Source organism: Ambystoma mexicanum, chromosome 6p (assembly GCF_040938575.1).
Source record: "Ambystoma mexicanum isolate Mex_15411 chromosome 6p, UKY_AmexF1_1, whole genome shotgun sequence".
Taxonomy (NCBI): Eukaryota; Metazoa; Chordata; class Amphibia; order Caudata; family Ambystomatidae; genus Ambystoma; species Ambystoma mexicanum.
Genome location: NC_090935.1, coordinates 1,178,314,083 through 1,178,333,292, shown reverse-complemented (window position 1 = coordinate 1,178,333,292; position 19,210 = coordinate 1,178,314,083). Strand labels below are relative to the sequence as shown.

The following is a 19,210-nucleotide window of genomic DNA, read 5'->3' as shown; positions in this document are numbered from 1 at the left end:
ACATGTCTCCCAACCCCCTGCACACTGAATATATGCCCATCCTTCATTGGAAAATTAAAAATGTCACGTGTGAAACCTTTAGAGTATTCCCAGGGTTGGCATGTAGACACGCCGCTCTATGACACATGGGTTCATGAAAAGGAAGCTTCTGAAGAGCAAACCACCAGGTTGAAGGTTACTGTGATCTAGGACCGAACTAAAAAGAACGGTCTCTGATTGGCCAAAATGTAAGATTTATTGCCCAAGAGGGTGATGATGCAGCCTCACCTGGTTATCGAAAGGCAATTTTATTGATGTTGATGGGATCAGATTATAGTAATTAGTTTTGGTCTGCCCTATGCCTCAATGATATGGGCACAATTTTATTTCAGGCCACTTTAACTTCATTTACTTCTTTGCGGGTCATTTGCTAATGATCACTGGAAGCATCAAACATTTGAAAACTTTCTCCAACTACCCTCTTCCTGACAAATACTAGATCCACACACTGCAATGTACGTCTGCTACAGAATGTGGGTGATTTGTCCGAAAAGAAAAAAACAAATCCCAAAGGCTGAATTTTTTTTTTTCCCCCTCTTCCCCTTTCACCGCTAGTGCCCGATTAGTGTATATAATCTACAGTGGACAAGGTTGAAAGCCGTATCCACTGTTAAGGGACAGAATCTATGGTTGGCAGCCAGTTAGTGTTTTTGAAGGTTGCTATAGTACCCATTCATGTGTTCAAATATATTTATCCATGCATACGGACTATGGCTGAAGGCCATGCTTAATGCCAGTTACTGTTGTAATGCAATTAGTGATGTGATCTACACGGTCATCATTTACGGTGGCTTTAGCTGAATTTCAGGGGTTTTGTTAAGCTCTCGCCTTAATGTCCCCGCAACTAAGTTTTTTCCATTGAATATATTATTTTATTGCACAAAAAAGAAAAACACTGGACACCAGCAAGGATCGCCTCTAAGGTCTGGTGGCAGAATAAAAATCAAGGCAACACTGTGATAAAGTCAGTACACAGATCTTTAATAAAAAAAAGATATTCTAGCACTGACAAAAAGGGCACAAAAAGGAAGACGCGTTTCACACTCGAGTGCTCGTTCACAACTAAAATGCAGTCATCAACACATTTAAAAACACACAGTCCTACTTTGCCATTAATGACATTATGCGAAGGTGAACATGCGCATGCAAGTAAAGCAGGCGGCCATATTGGAAAAGCCTATTCCGCACGGTGCTAAAACAAAATGATTTAGGAGTAAGCTAATCCCAGGCCCAACATGAATGGCACTCATCACAACAGATTAATCAATTGATTAATGCAAACGGCATACTGGAGTTAAAAACTGAAAATGGCAAGCACGTAGAAATAATTGTGTAATGAAATGCAAGTGCATTAATACTGACCACGTGCTTTAGAGCCAAAAAAAGTGCAATTCCACATTTAAATGCCCAACAAATAAAGTGGGTGAAATCAATATGACGAGTCAAGACCAGCTCAGTTATACGAGTCTCATAATGTGCATATAAAAACAGTAGACCCGTGAATCACAATGTACATAAAATAAAACCTTGCAATTCCCGCTCTCCATATGATGAAGTGGTTTACAGTTGAGGCAGCTGTTTGCCTGAAGAGGACAACACATGGTAATAAATTGGATACATACAGTTAAAAGTGCAAACGCGATGAAGTACAAAATGCCAAAACGTCTATGCAATCAAAAATGCCACTCCGTGTAGCAACTTATAAAGTGCAAATGCATAAAATGCATAGCCAGACTGGAACCATGTAATGGTTGCCACACCCGGGATATTTGAAACATACTGTGAATTTAATTGCCTGTATACAAGGAACTGCTGGGTCAAGGTGTAAGGTGCCTCATAGTTGGACATGATAAATACAAAGTAGAAACACAAAATAAACACAACAAAAAAACACAATGATGCACAGGACTGATACAATTGGGACAATGCATCTAAATGCGACTCAAATCCAGCATACAACTACTCATGGAGGACATGTGAAAATGAAAACAAAATAGAGGACTAATCTACAATAAGCTTATAGAAACAGAACAGCAGTGCATTAATCCAATTCATAAGAAAACCGTATGCAACAGCAAAAAATTTAAGCAACAATCATCAATTTAGAAAAAATAAATACAAAAGAGGACTGCTAAATTCTGAAAAATGTATATAGCTCCTCATCAATAGTGTGTCCAAATGGAGCCTTCGTATCAAAATCCAGAAGGAACATGGTCTCGAGCTGGTGTTGTTTCAAGGTTTCATCTCCCCCTCGTGGATGTATTGGGATCTGGGCCACTCCAAAAGATGTAAGCAGCTGGTGATTATTACCATGCACTTCCTTGAAATAGCCATCGGAGAAGAGGGATCCAAGGTCTTCAGAGCTCTTACATTTTGTAGGATGCTCATCTTTTATTTGCACATGGTGCTACCCACATACCACTTGTTGCAAGGACAACATAAACAAAAGTGGCATCATGTTATTAAATTTGAAATACTGCCGGATGCAGCAATAATGGGAGGTTTGTACTCTACATGGGATCGCAAGAATTCAAACCTTGCACTTAACATTTCAGAAAACCAGTGGGTGCTGTAGATAACCAACACATCTGTGCGGACGTTTTACTGCATGGTAGGAGAAAACGCGACACCAATTTGTCTCGTAATGAGGATGCTCTTCTGAAAGTCAGAGTGGGTTGCCCTGAAAGCAATGGCATCACATCTTTGTCCAACCTTAATATATGCCAATGCTTTTTCATATGTTGCGGGACGAGGGTCCAAATGTTACTATAAACCGTGGGTCCTCATCTGTCTTGGCATCCAGGTATCTATTGGTGTTCAAAAGTAGATCCCCTGCCAAGCTGCCTGGCTTTATGGTAGGCAGCCTCTACGGTCCTCGGTCCTCTTGGAATAGCCTCTAGATAAAGTCACGAGATGCCTCTGAACCACATTTGTCAAAATGGGGCAGATAAGAGCAATTCCTACGATACCGCACAAACTCCACATAGGGAATACTTTCCTTACAGCTAGTGGGACGATTGCTGGTCACATGGAAAGGTAGGCCTGAGTTTTTTATTTAGACAGTGGTATGTAACCCATCCTTATCAATAGTAACCTTTACGTCTAAATAGACAATTTCAGAAATACTAGGACTTCTGTAAATGGTACATTTACAGTATTGACATGAATTCATTCTCTTAACAAATTAAACCCTACTGGACTCTGAACCTCTCCATAAAACAAACACCTCAATAAATTGCCACCAAGCAACAATATGGTCAAATCATTCAGTCATGATTTCAGATAAGTTTGTAGCTTCCCACCAACCCATGGAGAGATTCACATACGAAGGAGTGAGAACTGCCTATTGCAGTCCAGCTTACTTTATTTAAAAAAGTATATAAGTTTGATCAATGGACATATACAAGGATAGGACATCTAGGGTGGCCTAAACAAAACCATCTCCCCAGGGAAGCTCTTAGTGTCGTTAAGAAAGGAAAGTATGGCAGACACAAACAAAATCAAAGTTTCATCAATTAGGCGTGATACTTTGTCAGGATCACTAATGGAGAATGTAACAATAGGTCTTCTGGGTGGTTTAACAAGGGATTTGTGAATCTTTGGCAAGCAACAAAAAAAAAACGAAAAATGGTGTAAGAGGGATGAACAAAAAAGGTTAACAGATCCCCATCAATCATACCTGCCTCATTCCATTTAGTAACTAGTGCCATCAACTCTGATTGTAACCTGGGGAAGGGATTGACTTAACTGAATAATACATACGATCTTTGAGCTGCCTGAAAGCTTCTGCAACATAATCTTTATGGTCTATCAGTACAATATTGGAGCCCTTATCCAAGGATTTGATGACATCTTTTCAAACCTTGTAATTATTTTAAGCAGTCCGTTTGAGATCTATTCAAATTACTGCCTCTTGTGGACAAAGCGGTTAATCGTAATTTGCGTAGGTCCGCTTTGCAAAGATAAAGGATCCATACATCCCCCTCCCCCCTCGGCATAGGCGGATTAAACTTTAATTTGGGTTGCAACCTGGAAGAATGTCAACCCAGTGTCAGTGTCAAAATAAAGGTCTTCCAGAATGACTAGATCTGACAATGATTCAATGTCTTCACTAAACTCAACTGGGGGTTCTCCAAGCCCTTTAAGATGGGTTAGCAATATTTTTGAGTAAACTCTGCATCCACCGTCCATCTCTAACATCAATAATAGAAACAACTCAGGTAGTTGGCAAAAGATACTGTTTTAATATCAATTATCTAAAACAGGAAGTACAGATGTCCCTCATCACGATCTCTCTCAAGACTTCGAAAATCATTTCATAAAAGTTACATTCTTATAGTAGAAAAATCATAGGTGATAAACAAACCTATGTATCACTAACGTCATCCTACGTGGCAGACTACAAAAACCTAATGGTGAGTGTGATAGGTTCTACAAGGATCATCTAGGTAACGATCCATACTCGTTTAGGGCAGTGGCACAGTGATTTGCTGCTTAGCATCAGGTGGGGCAGCTAAGTCCTTCCCCAAATTATGTCACTATAAATGTCACTAAACATACAACGTCTAATTGGCTTCACGACTATAGGACCCTTGATTCATGTGGTCTTCTATCATGGTTTACTTTTTAACCTCCGTCAGTACCTTCCCAACCGACCTAAGCAGCATGCAGGTTGAAAGTCTAGGTGCAGATGAGCTAGCCTTATAAAGCTGCCCACCAATTAACATATGCATCCATCGTCTCCTCAGTGGTCCACTGTCAATTAGGCCATGGAACTCAGCCTTGAACAGGTTCCTTGCTCTGGGGAATTCAGGGGAGTGAAGGCACGCTGTGCGTTCGTGCGCAGGTGTGACCATTATGCTCATCCAACTTCTCCCCACGTGACTGAAGTCCACGAAAGTGAGCTTTCAGTGTATTAAAATACTATTCTATAATAGACCTCTGACATCTTCTTGTTTTTGTCCATTACTTCTGAACAGGAGCTTCGCACACACGATTTGTATCCAATGTCAGCTCACCCCAGCCTGATATGGCCTTGGCGTCTTGGCTCATCCAACCTCGCCTGCAATTCATTTGTTTTCTAACTGAGCCACACTTGGAAAATGGAAAAAACGGCCTTCCTTTTGCGCAGCACTGCTATAGTGGGAACATCCTTTTTACTGACTCCAATATATATGAACATGGTGGCGCATGCCGCACTATTCACTACAAAGCTAGCCTTTAAGAATACTTCATCTGCTTGCGTTTCTTTGCATGTGTACATATGTGAAATAGCTTGATATCTTCATTATTCCTGTAGCATAAATTTCATCATCTTGATCAAACTGTAATGTATCTCGATACGTTCTTGATGCCTTATAGAATTGTCTGCATTCTCTAGTCTCTGCATCTCTTCTGTATATGCCAGCTTTGCTCTGTAGGACGTCACCATTCTTCTTCATCATCATTTGCTATGTTTCTTCAGGGATTTTATTCAACTGGTAATCGTACTGTCTTGTATGCAAGTATTGTTTTCTCAATGGGAATCTCGCTTCCCAGATTCTCCTAGGTATTGGTATCTTCACTTGTACTGCTGGTCTTTCACACTCTGGCATCCAACATACAGGTGCTGTGGGCGAGATGGTTGAGGTGGGGGTACCAAGCTCCTTCTCCTGCCTTGGAGTGACCGAACCTCTTTTCTTTGGAGGATTAAAAAAAGTTAAAATTTTGAGTTTAAAATTCAAAGTCTAAACGCGTTTGAACATAACCAAACCACTGGGCAAAGGTTCAGGCCCTGCTCCAAAAAATTAATCTGAGATTCACTCAACTGGTACGATAACACTTAATGATTGCATATTGCTTTTAGATACTATTTGTTTTGCTGGTGTCCCAGAGCAAGTTAAACCTGCTCTGATCTGTTCTTGAATTGTTGCCCTGGATGTCCCCGGCAGGTTTTTTCCACCTGGTGTATTGAGTCTGCAACCCTTGCCTCTTTGGGATTTGCCATCTTGGTGGAGGAGCCGCATCTAGTCTGAAAAGAAATTCATCTCGACAATGGGTTCTTCACCGTTTGAGTTAAACAACCGATTCTATATTAAATAAATATAAAATACACATCCATATTTTGTCTGAGAAAAACACTAGTTACAGGGATGTTAAAGGAATAGTGCGCTCAAAAATATTATTGTCCCGAGAGGTCGGCATGTGTTTAAGCATACGTTGATCGATCGTACAAACATTTCCTATGCACCTTACCATAGTTTTCCTAACTTTTACACATGCAAAATCAGGCAACAGGGTGCAGCCACCTTGTGCTAATCTTATCTGTTGCTGCATCGCCCTATGGTGAACTGCCCTGACGGCACTAAATCATATCCCCCACCCCGTAGGCTGACATCACTAGACGTGTACAGCCTATTTCACAACGCCATTGCACGTCTCGTGTCAACGTTCTGTGCTCCAGCTAATGCTTCTCCATGGAAATGGCAGAACGCCTCTTTCCTCAATAAGTATAAACAGACGGCTTCTCATCAGACATCAGATTTGCTTTTCCAATCGTTTCACTGTCTTTTTGTGTATCCTGTGGCTTGTTTCTGCTCTGTTCAGCTATATTTGTTGCTCATAGCCCGTGCGAGCAGATACTAGTACTATCATTACTATATATTTTAATTTTGTCGCATAATGGCAACAATACAGCCCAACCAATATGAGCCGGAGTATTCCGAGGCGGAATTACTCGAAAGAGAAAGATGCGGAAACGATGGGGCTCCGGAGGACGAACCACCAGATCAAGAGCCTGAGCCTAGTCGCATGGACGACGTCTCCACCTGGTGTACCTGCAATTGGTGCAAGGTAATGCCAACCCAGGAGGAGAACTACTGCTGCTGCCGAGAAAACTCTGGATGCTGGACCTACATATCGGAAGATGAGACATGGCCGCAATGCGTTAGAGCTGCATGACTTCAGGGCAACCTCCCTCACACGGTCCGTGTTGAGGATTATGATGGTGCTTATGCACCAACTTCGCACAACAGTTTGCCCTCGCAATCCAAGTGTACTCTAGATATGATGTCACTTAGGCCACAAACATTTATTTTTCTCCTATATTGTCTTTACTTTGATCTATCACTGCCAAATGAATGTAGTCTGGCAATTCAATACATCTCTTGCGATTTGGGGAAATCATAGTGGTCATCATATGTGTCTTTCACGTGCAACCAAGAAACAATATTTCTCTGTGTCCCAAATGTAATGGAATGTATCGTTCACTTTTGTAATGGGTCTACACTTTAAAGCCCAAGTTGATTGATCCATGAAGTAACATTTGTACTGGCAACAATGCCATAGGATACAAGATTGCATTTTCAACTAAGGTTTGATACACTTATCTTGTTAATTTAAATACAGTTTGTATCTTTCTCTTCCACAGGTGGTACATGCTGGTGGCCTATCATGCTGTTAGTGGTGGCTTCATGGGAGGCTTGGACACTGCGTTCAACGAGTAATACCCGCCTGTGTTGTTGGTGCCATTAGAGACACATTCCCCAGTGACAGCGGTCAGTGCAGGGGATTTTCCCCCACTGTGTTGCAACCCGAAGTATAGAACATTTATTAGATTTGTGTTGTTAAGATGGATTTCTGAACTCTGTACTGGAGGGGCAAAGGTTCAGAAGGCCAACCTAGTTTCTTGGAACAGGGTAACCTCTGGACAAGCCAGACCAATCAGGGTAGTGACTAGGTCTCAAGAGGGGTGAGGGTGACTGAAAGCCCGCAATGAGCACACAAAGCAAGGACGCTTACAAATTACTCCAAACAGGTGTTATATCAAAAATATAGACCCATTTATTACAAGGCCTTTGTAACATTGACCATAGTAAAGAATCATGGTAAACTCCAATAAACCAACACATCACAAGCAATACAATATATATACAGGAGCCAGGGGTCTAAGGAATTAGAAGCACGAGACAACCTGATGGGGAGGAAAACAGGCAGTGCAAGTAATCGTTAGGTGGCCTCTGATGTCGAACTTGGTCCAACTAGAAGGAAGTCCGAGCCCTATGAAGCGTGGAGCCTTGTGCTCAACAGTACCTGCACACGCGGGTGCCAACGGGCAAAGGGGAGTCTCTTCAGGGAAATAAGGCAGTTCAGAGAGGTGAACAAAACGATGATGAACAGATCCCCGCTACTCAAGCGCGGCCTCCACTTGTGGGCAGAAGCAGGGTGCGAGTGCGGAAAAGGGTTGCTGTTTACAACAGCGGTGGAGCGCCACAGGCGCCTGCGGGAGGGCGACCGGTTAGGGTATTGACTACTCACCGGTCCCCGATGCAGGCAGACCCAGGCTTCTCCGGTTCCGTTTCGGTACTGGCAGGTTCAGATGCGATCAGCAGGATGTCTCAACACCGTATAGATTCTGCGACAGCAGGAATCAGGGTCGCGGGTGTCCCAAATTCAGCGAACACGCACAGATTGTTACCACAGCAGGGCAACTCGGCAACCGCGTGTATTCCGGTCCCAAAGCACACGTCTCACTTCAGACCTGGGAACGCCAAATGTACGAATCGTGTGAGAGTGCCGAGGACTCGGAATTTAGCAGCAGCCAGACGGCGGTGACAGAGCAAGATTCCTGTGTAGGCTGGTCAGTCCACTGGATGGCCCAGGCCGAAGGCTTACGTACAGGATTTGGTGAAGATGCCGAGAATAGTTGTTTGCACCATTCTAAAGGGTTGAAGTGCCTTTGCAGACCTTCTCGTTCGATCAGTGGCAGAGTGGTCTCGCAGGACAACAGCAGTGCAGGGTGCCAAACCTTCAGCGGGTCACCAGCGATTCCTCGACTCAGCTTCTTAGTTGCAGGATATTTGGCTCCTTATCCTTTGTTCGTGATAACTCAGGAGATCGACATCAGAGGGCCCAATGGGAGATCCGCTCACAAACACTCACACCATACGTGGACCTATCACGGACCACGGTGGTTCCAGGCATTCAGGACACTCTAGACTCTCTGGCACCCAGGATGTGTATTGGGAACAGACATCCCAGCCCACATCCTGGAGGCACACACAAGGCATGCAGAAGCCTGCGAAAGCGTTGTGTTTCGCAGGAAAGTGCATGACCAAATAAGGACTGCCCTGGGTCGGCTCGACCTGGGGGAAGGTGAAGGGCCAAGCCGGTCAGCGGACAGGACAAAGAACCTCGTGGCATGGCCATTTTGGAGGCCAGGCCACCCATTTGGGCCAAACGCGGGAAGCGCGGTTAACATGGCAAAAAGGGCTTCAAAACACAAAGAAACGATAGCTGCCACCAGTCCCGTTCGTGACACACTTGCACATTTCATGATAAGTCCAGCGAGAGTTTCTAGGGCCTTTGGAATGACTAGACACCCAAGAGCGCGGTAATGTAAGTTACGGTGCACTCTTGTTTCATGTTGCTTTACGGTTGCCGTAGCAAACCTAAAGGCACAATAATGCATATATTCCCAAGGAATATAGATCTAATAAGGGAATGGGTAACATATTACAAGATTTTGCGCTGGAAGTGCTTGAAAGTAGAGACCAGGATGTCTTGGTGGACTTGAGGGGTGATCGATTCCGCATCTGCAGCTTGCACTTTGCTGCCACAAATATGTATGACGAATCACAGTACACAAAGAAGCATCGACTCAAATTCTAGTAAATTGCTTCCAAATGCAATTCCAACTCTACTCATTCACACGCTGCCTAGGGTGAGTCACGGTTCATGTTTTAGTTGTAGGCCTTGTGGTCCTGATCAGGTAACTACATGGACGGATTGGTGCTTTGGTAAATATGTTTAGGAAACATTTACACCTAGATTGTATTGATCTAACACTGTACCCCATTTTGCTAGACATCTGTCCATGGTTTTAGGAGCATCATAGAAAATGTATGGAAACAGAAAACTATGCTATAAGCACAATCTTTTCGTAATCGGTTGCTTCACATGTCAATTTTTGTAGGTGAGCATATTCACTGAAGCACAGACTATCGGTAGTGACGACATCAACGACACATCCAGTACAACAATGGTGAGCCATACAGACTTGCTGAAGTTTTATATACTTGAGAGTTGGACCTTCAAGTATCTAATGCAAATCTAACTTTCCCTTTACCACTTCGTGACAATGCACTGAAAATGAAGGAGCAAGATTCTGCATCCATCTTTTTCCCGGGGTCAACGACAACTTCGAGCGCCGCCTATCAGGTAGTTTTATTTCGCTATCCGATTACGGAAATGTAATATGCATGGAATTTTATATAATATGAAATACTTTATGTATCCTGTTTGTTTACATAATGTTTCTTTTATGGGTTATTATTGACTACATCCGATTGTGTGTTTAATTTTCACTGTTTTTATCCATACTAAAACAAGTACTGTGTTACAGGGTGATGCAGAAACTTCGACTACAATTACATCATCCTTTGGAGCTGGTCCAGAGCATGAGGTATGCATACTGACAGTTCCGTTGAATGAAAGAAAGTATATCCTACATCTGATACTAATAGACAGTAACATTATAAACCAGCATCTTTTGAAACTTTCACCATTTCAGTTCTAACGTTACCATTCCTACCGTAATGCTGGTTACAATGCAAAATGCTGGAGTGCAACATTACAAACAGTGGGTTTCGCACAGTGATCTCTAATCGAGTGCAATAGCCATCAATCAGGTGAAATTCGAAATGTATATTTTCACTAAATGACACTTTAAGAGGGCATGTATGTAAGCGATGTTTATTTCATTTAAAAAACGATTGACTTTTTAAAAGAATATTCTATACAAGGGATCTATACAAGGTCGGGAATTAGGAGGCACATGGATCAGAGATGGTGTATCAGCTTGCTGGTGCTGTCGTTACAGGGAATAACACAGTTTCACAGAAAATCAAGAAAACAAGGGTAACAATTTAGTTTACAAAAAGTGGTTTGGGCTGGTGTCTTCATAACTTTTTTTTTCTAAATCTAAGGTGCTATATACTGTATGTTGGATTTACATTGAATATGTTTTTACAACCCATCTCTTGGGAGTCCCAGAAGAAAACAAGATTTCACCATGGAGCAACTACTATTTGAGGCGTGGCGCAGTCCAATCAATATGCAGACTCAAGATGCTTATGCCCAATGGCCAGAAAATGAATGGAATGTATCCGGCGAAGCAAGCAAAGTGTTTTTGGACCATTGCTACAATGTGAGACCTGGACAAGATGAAGAAACGGAATATAAGGAAGATGAGTGACCACTTCACACAATCTACACCTGCAAAAAAAGGGCCACCCAATAAACGAACAACATTGATGGTTCCTCCAGTTTGTGTGCAAATAATAACAGATACTGAAGCCTCAACACAACTGACTGAAGAAATAGCCAAAGATCTCTACTTCAGTGTCCTGTTTGGCCGATAGGTCTACCACAGTTGAGTCACAAACTACATTCATGCAGGACGATATTCTAAAGGGAACACAAATACATTGTATTTGACAGATGCCTGGTACAGATCATACTGATACTGAAATGTGTCCATCCGGTGAGGCGGGGGGGGGGGGGGAGGTAGGAGGGGAGCCATTGGTGAATGTGACTCGTGTATCACAAGGCACCAACCTGAAAATTCAAGCCACCCGTGCAGTGCTGAATGCTACATTTTCATGGTGTAAATGTAGACTCGCTACTTGCAAAAATGATTAGCTGATTTGCTTTGAGAACAGGAGACGGGCTGAGTGGATAGCTGGTGTGCGTTTGCTGTGCGAGGCGCTGGTAGCGTGAGCAGTTCACCAGAGGGACACCAAAAATAAGGCATTTGGACGTAAACTAACTGTTTTCATTAATAAAACTAAATCACTAAATTTCGCGCGGCATTGGTGGATGCCAGCAAACATTGTTTGTTTTTCAAAAATATTTCAGATGCCACTGTGGTCTGCAAGACTATTGGCTCTCATTGGAAGTGAAGGTCAATGCCTTTGAAGTTTGCTTGGGAGCTGTGCACACCCACACATCCTACACAGTATAAGGTGCGATTGTTTTTCGTCCTTCAAAGAAAGGGAGGATTCTAAATGGAATGAATGAAGGGAGGTGTGTAATACCCTGAAATATGAAAAGGTTCACCATTCCAAAAGTAGTCAAAGGAGCATGTTATTTCATTTTATGAAAATGTGTTGATCTGAACGGAGTGTGTTACGCCGAGAGAATGGAAATGCCAAATATTATGTATGTTTTACTATAGACGATATTATAGATGAACGAGTAAAGGTTTCGTTATCTGACCATTATTGCTGGCTTACATTGTGTTTGTGGCATATTGCAACGACACGCAAAAACCTGTGTGTATTTGACGTTTGTCCCAGGCAAATGGGCAGTCCAGCACCAAAATGCATGTAGTTCACATCTGGGTTCCCCCAGGTTCAAACAACACCAAATTCTCTGCTAATATTCCGATAAAATACTGACTGTTCTTCGAATTACTTCCGCATCCAGTTGCGAGCTAAACATCCCCCATAGCACTAACCTCTCAAGCACATCGTAGACTCCTCTTTCCACAATCTTTTCTCTGCGTTTCCATTGTTTCACATTTGTGTTCAATCATTAGTTTTCACACGTTACAAAATTAATGGGTAAATCGATTAATTTGAATATAGAACCGACACATTCCTGTTATGTTTACTACACAGCTACATCCTGCCTTTCTGCGAAATCGATTCCACATACCAATTAATGGCTTCTTTAGCCGGCAGCTGCAGATACACTTATGGCTGGATCACAAATACGCTGTTTTCTGACGATCGCCCCAGGCAGATATGCCCTTTTGCGGTACCAAAGATAAAGTAGCAACCTGACAGTTTACAGTGGCCTTGCGCCAAGCTGATGCCAAAGCTTTGCAATTCACGGGTGCGTCCAATGGGCTTCTTATATCCAAAAGGAACACTGACTCAAGATGTGGATCGAGAGCAAAAAAAGAAATGACCAATGTGGTTGAATATGGCAATCGCTGGATTTTCTCGGAGCGTTTATTGTGAAATAAAAGCACATTATAAATTGCAGAGTATTGCGGTTTCCTTTAAAAAGAATGTTTTGTATTCAAAATTGAGATGCGCTGTGTTGAGAGGATGTGTGTTGATATTCTGGGTTCTGCATCAATGGACGTCAACACGTATGCGATGACTGGGCGCGTTTGGCTACGCTGCCCAGTAAGGTCATGGATATAGGCAGAGAATAATGCTAGGAATGGTGATGTCAGCCTCAGGGGCAGGCAGATCTGATTTAGTGCCACCAGGGCAGTTCATCCTAAGGCGATGCAGCAACAGAGAAGATTAGCACAAGATGGCCACGTCCTGCTGCCTGATTTTGCATGTTGTAAAAGTGAGAAACTAGGGCAAAGTGCATAGGAAATGTTAATACGATCGATCAACGTATGCTTAAAAAAAACACATGCCCGATCGCTCGGGCCAATATTTGTGAGCGCATTATTCATTTAAGGTGAGCACGAAATGCAACAAAACCTCTGAAAATCAGCTAAAGCCACCTTAACTTCACACTCCCTGGTGTGCAGCCTATGATCACAATGATATCAAAGATGTCATCCTTAATTAAATCTATGACATCACTAATGGAATCTCTTATTAGATTACAACACTAACCGGCTGTCGCTAGTGTCCACTGTTTAGTTTAACACATTAGGGGGCCACTAGGAGGCTTTGAGGCTACACCATTTTATTTGGCAATGCACAATGAGATTAATTATTTGCCAAGGGTCACACTTGGTTTAGCAGCGTACCACAAGCCCCTTGTTTCATGGCCGGTCTCTTGGTGACTGTCGATGCATCACAAAACCCCAACTGAATTTAAGCAGTACAGAAAAGGGAAAAGTGACTGCCTTAAGAATAACATATGCCCAGGGACTTTTGCCCCCATAGCAAAAGTCAATAGCTGGCACCCATGAAAATACGCAAAGTGAACATGTATTTTACAGTGAAATATATAAAGTTCAATTGACCTTTCCCCTAGAAGAAAGTGCGCAAGACAAAAGCTTTGGCATGGACTCATAACTGGAGAGGAAATGTTCCAATAAATATGCTGGCAAAGTATAAAAAGGTGCTCACCTTTTAAACCCAGCAATCTGTAGTAAGTATTTCCTGGAAAACAAAATCACAATATGAAACACATGCTTATGGGTAAGCGCCTGCACTGGAGACATGACAACCAGAGTAAAATCCTGGTAGCTAGATACTTGATCAAGCTTGCCAACCACCAAGAAACCAAAGTGGTTGCGTCCAGCCTCTGAAATAACAGTTGCTGTCCACCCACATACGTCCTTTACTTGTGCCCAGAAAAGCAGCCACAATCAGGGGAAATAACTGCACCAGTGTCCAGGATTGTAAACTCTGACTTACTTGCCCTCAACAGTTCCCTTCCTCAACCCCCACGTCTCACTTCCAACAATACTCTACTTTTCAAGTTTTATCTTTTATAAAGTACACATACCATATTGTCACTAAAATATATAAATCCTTATTAAGCTATATTAGGCAAGGGTACATTTGCGGCATGATGCCCCCCTCCACTTTCCCCCCTGGGGACAGTCTCCCATCTATCTGTGCAGTAACAAGGACCAACACTGCTAAGCTTCAAAGCCAGGAAGGTGTGGCACACTGTGTTCTTGTAACTATTTATTTATTAGGCAACATGGCCTGAGGTGGCCAGCCCCTTCCTTGCTTTGAAGCAAAGCAGGGTCAATCCCGGTTACTGTATAGATGGGAGACCTAGATGCCTAGTTTAATATGGACTACAAAAAAAAGAGAAATGCTTTTTTGTCCCCCCTAAACACCTTTACCAAGTCAACCCCTCATCTGTGCCAGCTCCCGTAAAGGCCTCCTCACCTCCCTGGTCCTCTCCCAATCCCCCTACTACTCCCACGTTTTTTTTATGCAGTTTGCTATGAAATGTTGGGTATTCGGTCTGATAGACGAGGTTAGAGAAAAACTACAGTCCCAAGACCCCCTCCAACTCCAAAATTTCACTTAGTGTCCTCTTGCCTCCCCCACCACACCTCTAGCCTGATGGCATTTGCATGTTAAAAGACTTGCAAAAGCCTTTTTTCTGCTCTTCATTTTCGGATACCCTCAGCTATAGCCTGGGGTATAAGCGCAGCTATCTCTTGCATTGGGGGAAAATAAAATGATGGCGGCTGTTTGATTTATAAACACACCGTTTCTTAGCAATTTACCCAAGATATAGCTTGTGGTGAAGGGGCACCCCCTTTTCCATGAAATATTGCAAAACCTACTGGATGGAATAACCCCAAATGGGCCGCGACTGAACCCTTCGTTTCACACCTGTTCCGAAGCCGTCCAACGGTCTGGGCTGTGCTGTCCAGCAAAAACGTAACTATTTAACACATCATAAAATGTGCAGTCTGGGGTGCCAAAGGGTTACCTAGTTATCTTCAGAATTTTTACCAAATCCGTTGCACAAATTAGCAATTCATTTCCTCGTGTTTCCTATGCGAGTCTGACTCAATAAAAGCGGGGGGGCTGGGAATCTTCCTAGTTGTGGGGACGTTAAAGTGAAAATGTTATAAAATCCCTCAAATTCGGCACAGAATTCAGGTAAAGCCACTTACTGTGTGGCGAAGGCGGGAGTTCCCCCCCCCCCCCCCCCCCCCAACCATTTTTCCCTACTGGATCCCACTACTCCTTCCAGTGTCCCCATCTATGTTACCATTGTGAGTCGGCTGTTATTTATTCTCAATTTATCTCTGCTCCATTTTGTTCACACCATAAACCTAGCTAATCACTGGTTTTCAATCACACTGCTATTTTTCCAATACAAGTAATGTCACCGTCAATGTGCTAATGCAATAGTGTACAGAAACAAACGATCCGGGGCCTCAATTTAGAAAACCCCCAAATTATTCCCATTAACCACATACTGTAGCAGTCAAATTTGCAAAGAATGTTTCTTCACAACAGGAAGACCATATACGTGAACTTCAAAACAAAACCAATACATCTAAAAAGAAAATCCATAAAAAAGGAGAGAAAAATAAATAAAAAGGACACCTCAATACCTCCTCAACAAACATCTCATAGAATGAGCACAACAGTACAGAGCCAATTGTAGAGCAGAGTTTGGAATGTGTTCGAAAAGTCTGCTTCTTGCTTGCTATCATGACAAAAAGGATGTCTTTGGAAACATATCAGATGCAACTAAATGAATTCCAAGATCTCTTAATTGAATCTAAAGATTGAGTCATTAGTGCTGAAGGCAAGGCCAAAATGGAACGATCCCCCCCCCCCCCCATGTTAAAAATCAAAGCACATTTACTTACTAAAAGAATATTCAGCAGGCTTACAATGCTTGTTGAAGAACAAGACAGACACATTGAAGTCTGTTTTGTCATCACTAGTGTGATGTTCCAGTATACAAAGAAAATCCACTTGTAATACAATGTGTGGAGAAAAGGCACATAGTTTAAAAGCATTTTTGTATTAAATTAATATCTTTGCTATGTATTTTGCAGTACATATGTAACACAAGGCCTATTGCATACTCATATGCACCACTTGATTTTATCATATTTTTACGTCACTTTAATAAAGTTGCGATTAAGTCAAGACTTGCCCAGACATTTAATTTCTGTTGGAGCTTGGTGGGAGGGGGAATTTAAACGGTTGAAGAATCCACCTCCCACTAGAAACCCCAGTTCAAGGATGCAATATTACAAGACACGAGCCAACACAGAACACTTGATCTTTTGTGCTGAAGGTCGTATTTTTTTTTTGGTTAGCAATTTTTATTAGGTTTTGTAATGGATAAATACAGGATATAATCATCAACAACCAACCATTATAATAATTGCTAACCAATAGTCCAAGATACAAATTTAAGTTGAGTTAACAATTAAAAAGGCACAACGTATTGTATCAATGTTCCAATAAATGTAGAGATGCACTAAAAGTAACATCAGAAGCCGATGGTCGCTTCTACCAAGGCAGCCCAATAAGCCTACTGCCAGTTCAGCTAATGGGCTTGGTCTCTGGGTTTCAGAAAGATGGTAACCATTTGGCAAAGCACAGGCCCCAAAGATCCGTTAGTTGAACCCCATGTGGCAGTTTTACTGATCTTCCGAAGAGGCCAAAGAAATTCTGCCTGGACACATGCGGATATCATGAAAATAGAGTATGCAGGGGACACCACCAGTACCATCTGCAGGCAAAAGTCAGCAACTCCAGACTTGCAACCCAGAAGGAAAACATCTCAACATTTTAAAATCACACGTTTTATTTGGGATTCGAGTGACCATTAACGAAGAAAACGTTATTTTGTAGCAAGCAAGTTGCAACTACGAAACCATGTAAAAATGCACATAGAGCGCCATGTAACGATTAGGAGAATAAAAACATGCATTCCCTGAACCATTTGACTCAGCGATAGGTTCTCCAAAGCTAGGACCGCAAAACAAAATTACAATTGTTCATTATTGATAGCTTACACAGTGTATTGTGTATGATTGAACAGAAAGATGGCGGGGCAGGAGAGCAGCCATCAGAGTGCTCAGAACAGGGGCTTGCATCGTGGGTTTCAGACTGCGATCCAGCAACCCGATTGAGTGGCTCCTCAGCCCCAAGTACTAATGGGAGATTGAGCTGGAAGAATCTTGAAAACTGGAGATGGCCGAACGGAGGCGAGACTTTTTTGGCGACTGACCCCATGTGGACTGGAGACCAGCCCATAGAGAGGGATTACCATCAATGCTGGAAGTTTGTTTCCATACGGCAGTGAAAAGAGTTTTCTGCGGGAGTAATTCTAGACTTGTTCCTTAGCCGATTCTCGAAATAAGAACCCACATTTAAAAAAAGGTAAATAAAACTCCAAAAGGTAAATTGTCCCTATAGACAGCCATGGGTAATTCTGGGAACTATAGGGCTGGGAGCACAGGGGAATGCATTTTGGTAATAGGGACACAGGTTTGGTGATAAATATCATACCCTGTATCTCCCTTTTACATTAAATATCAGGTGGCATTCCATTTTCTCAAAGCCCCATGCATTTGTCATTGAAACAAGATTTGAAACTAAACAAAACTTTGTTGCCACCTAAATGCACAACTGCATTTGTAAAATTAAGCAACATTTAACATAAAATCTGTGGCTAAAACCGCTGTCAAATCCTCTGGACTATAGTGTATCAGGACACTCTTGTCTAAGGGAGTCCTAGCCATAAATTAGATTTTTGCACAGCAGAAATTAGTATAGGGAATGAGTTATTCTCTTAGAATAGTACAAAGTGGGAGGCCATGCTTTTCCGGTGAACAGGAAAGGCACAAAGGTTAACCAAATCCAATCAAGGCAAGGTAGCAAATCAGAAAGGCTTAGTCTCAGTAAGGGTGTGAGAGGTCTAGGGATAGAATGAGACCACAGCGCAACACCAATGATTTCAATTAGACAATAGTGTATTAGGCCTTAAATATACACGCTAAGCAACTAAAACCTGCCAAATCTGGTCCCAGAAACCTTTATAAAAACATAGGTGCATGGTTGTCATGTTTACAGACAAGCACCAAAACAAACATGTGCTAGTATGAGTGTTTTGGGGTGAGACAGAAAGCGTAGCTTCTTTTGGTCTATCCCTCCCCTAGACTGGCGGCAAGCCACCTCCCACTCGGGAGATATTCCTGCACATAGGGGTAGTAAGCACTCGTAGAATACTAATATGTAGTTGTATGGATGATTGTTGAATTGATGTGGGTTCTTTTCCATTAGGTGGCAAACTGCCCCATGAGCAAGACAAGCGATTCCCCTCCCCCACCCCTTCACCATCACGCCACACAAGCTGGGTAAGTAGACCCACAGATACAAACCCAAGGTCAAGCCCCAAGAAAGAGTTAATAGAATTCCTGATGGTTGCCTCCATGCATTCATGGATCATACCCCAGACAAGCCCCTCTCTACTCACCATTGTAGTTGCCCACTACTATTTCACTTTATTTGTTCCAGAGGGTCCCCTCTCATAAGAGCATCTGCCATTGTTTTGCTAAATGTCATTTTGCCCTTGGTGCAGTCAGCTTCTTCCCGGGGTTGTCTTCACACACTGCAGTGCACTACTCTCCTCACCGATTCTAATCTGGGGAGGTATACCATAACTAGGATGGCTGCACTGAATAAGAAAAAAAAAAAAAAACACA

At 42.5% G+C, this 19,210-nt stretch overlaps 1 protein-coding gene across 5 annotated transcripts in view; it reads right to left on the bottom strand.

Annotated features, from left to right (window-relative positions):
- Positions 1-19,210, bottom strand: part of LOC138510289 (annexin A1-like) — a 314,660-nt gene that overhangs the window by 259,556 nt on the left and 35,894 nt on the right. The window contains exons 2-3 of one of the 5 annotated variants that reach the window (XM_069625820.1): positions 18,982-19,182; positions 14,127-14,159 (exon numbers count right to left, since the gene is read on the bottom strand). The exons of 2 other annotated variants lie outside the window; for them this stretch is intronic. The gene's annotated coding sequence lies outside the window, so the exon portion shown is untranslated. The remainder of the gene's footprint in view (positions 1-14,126; positions 14,160-18,981; positions 19,183-19,210) is intronic. 2 more of the 5 variants (XM_069625821.1, XM_069625819.1) reach the window with 2 other exon arrangements.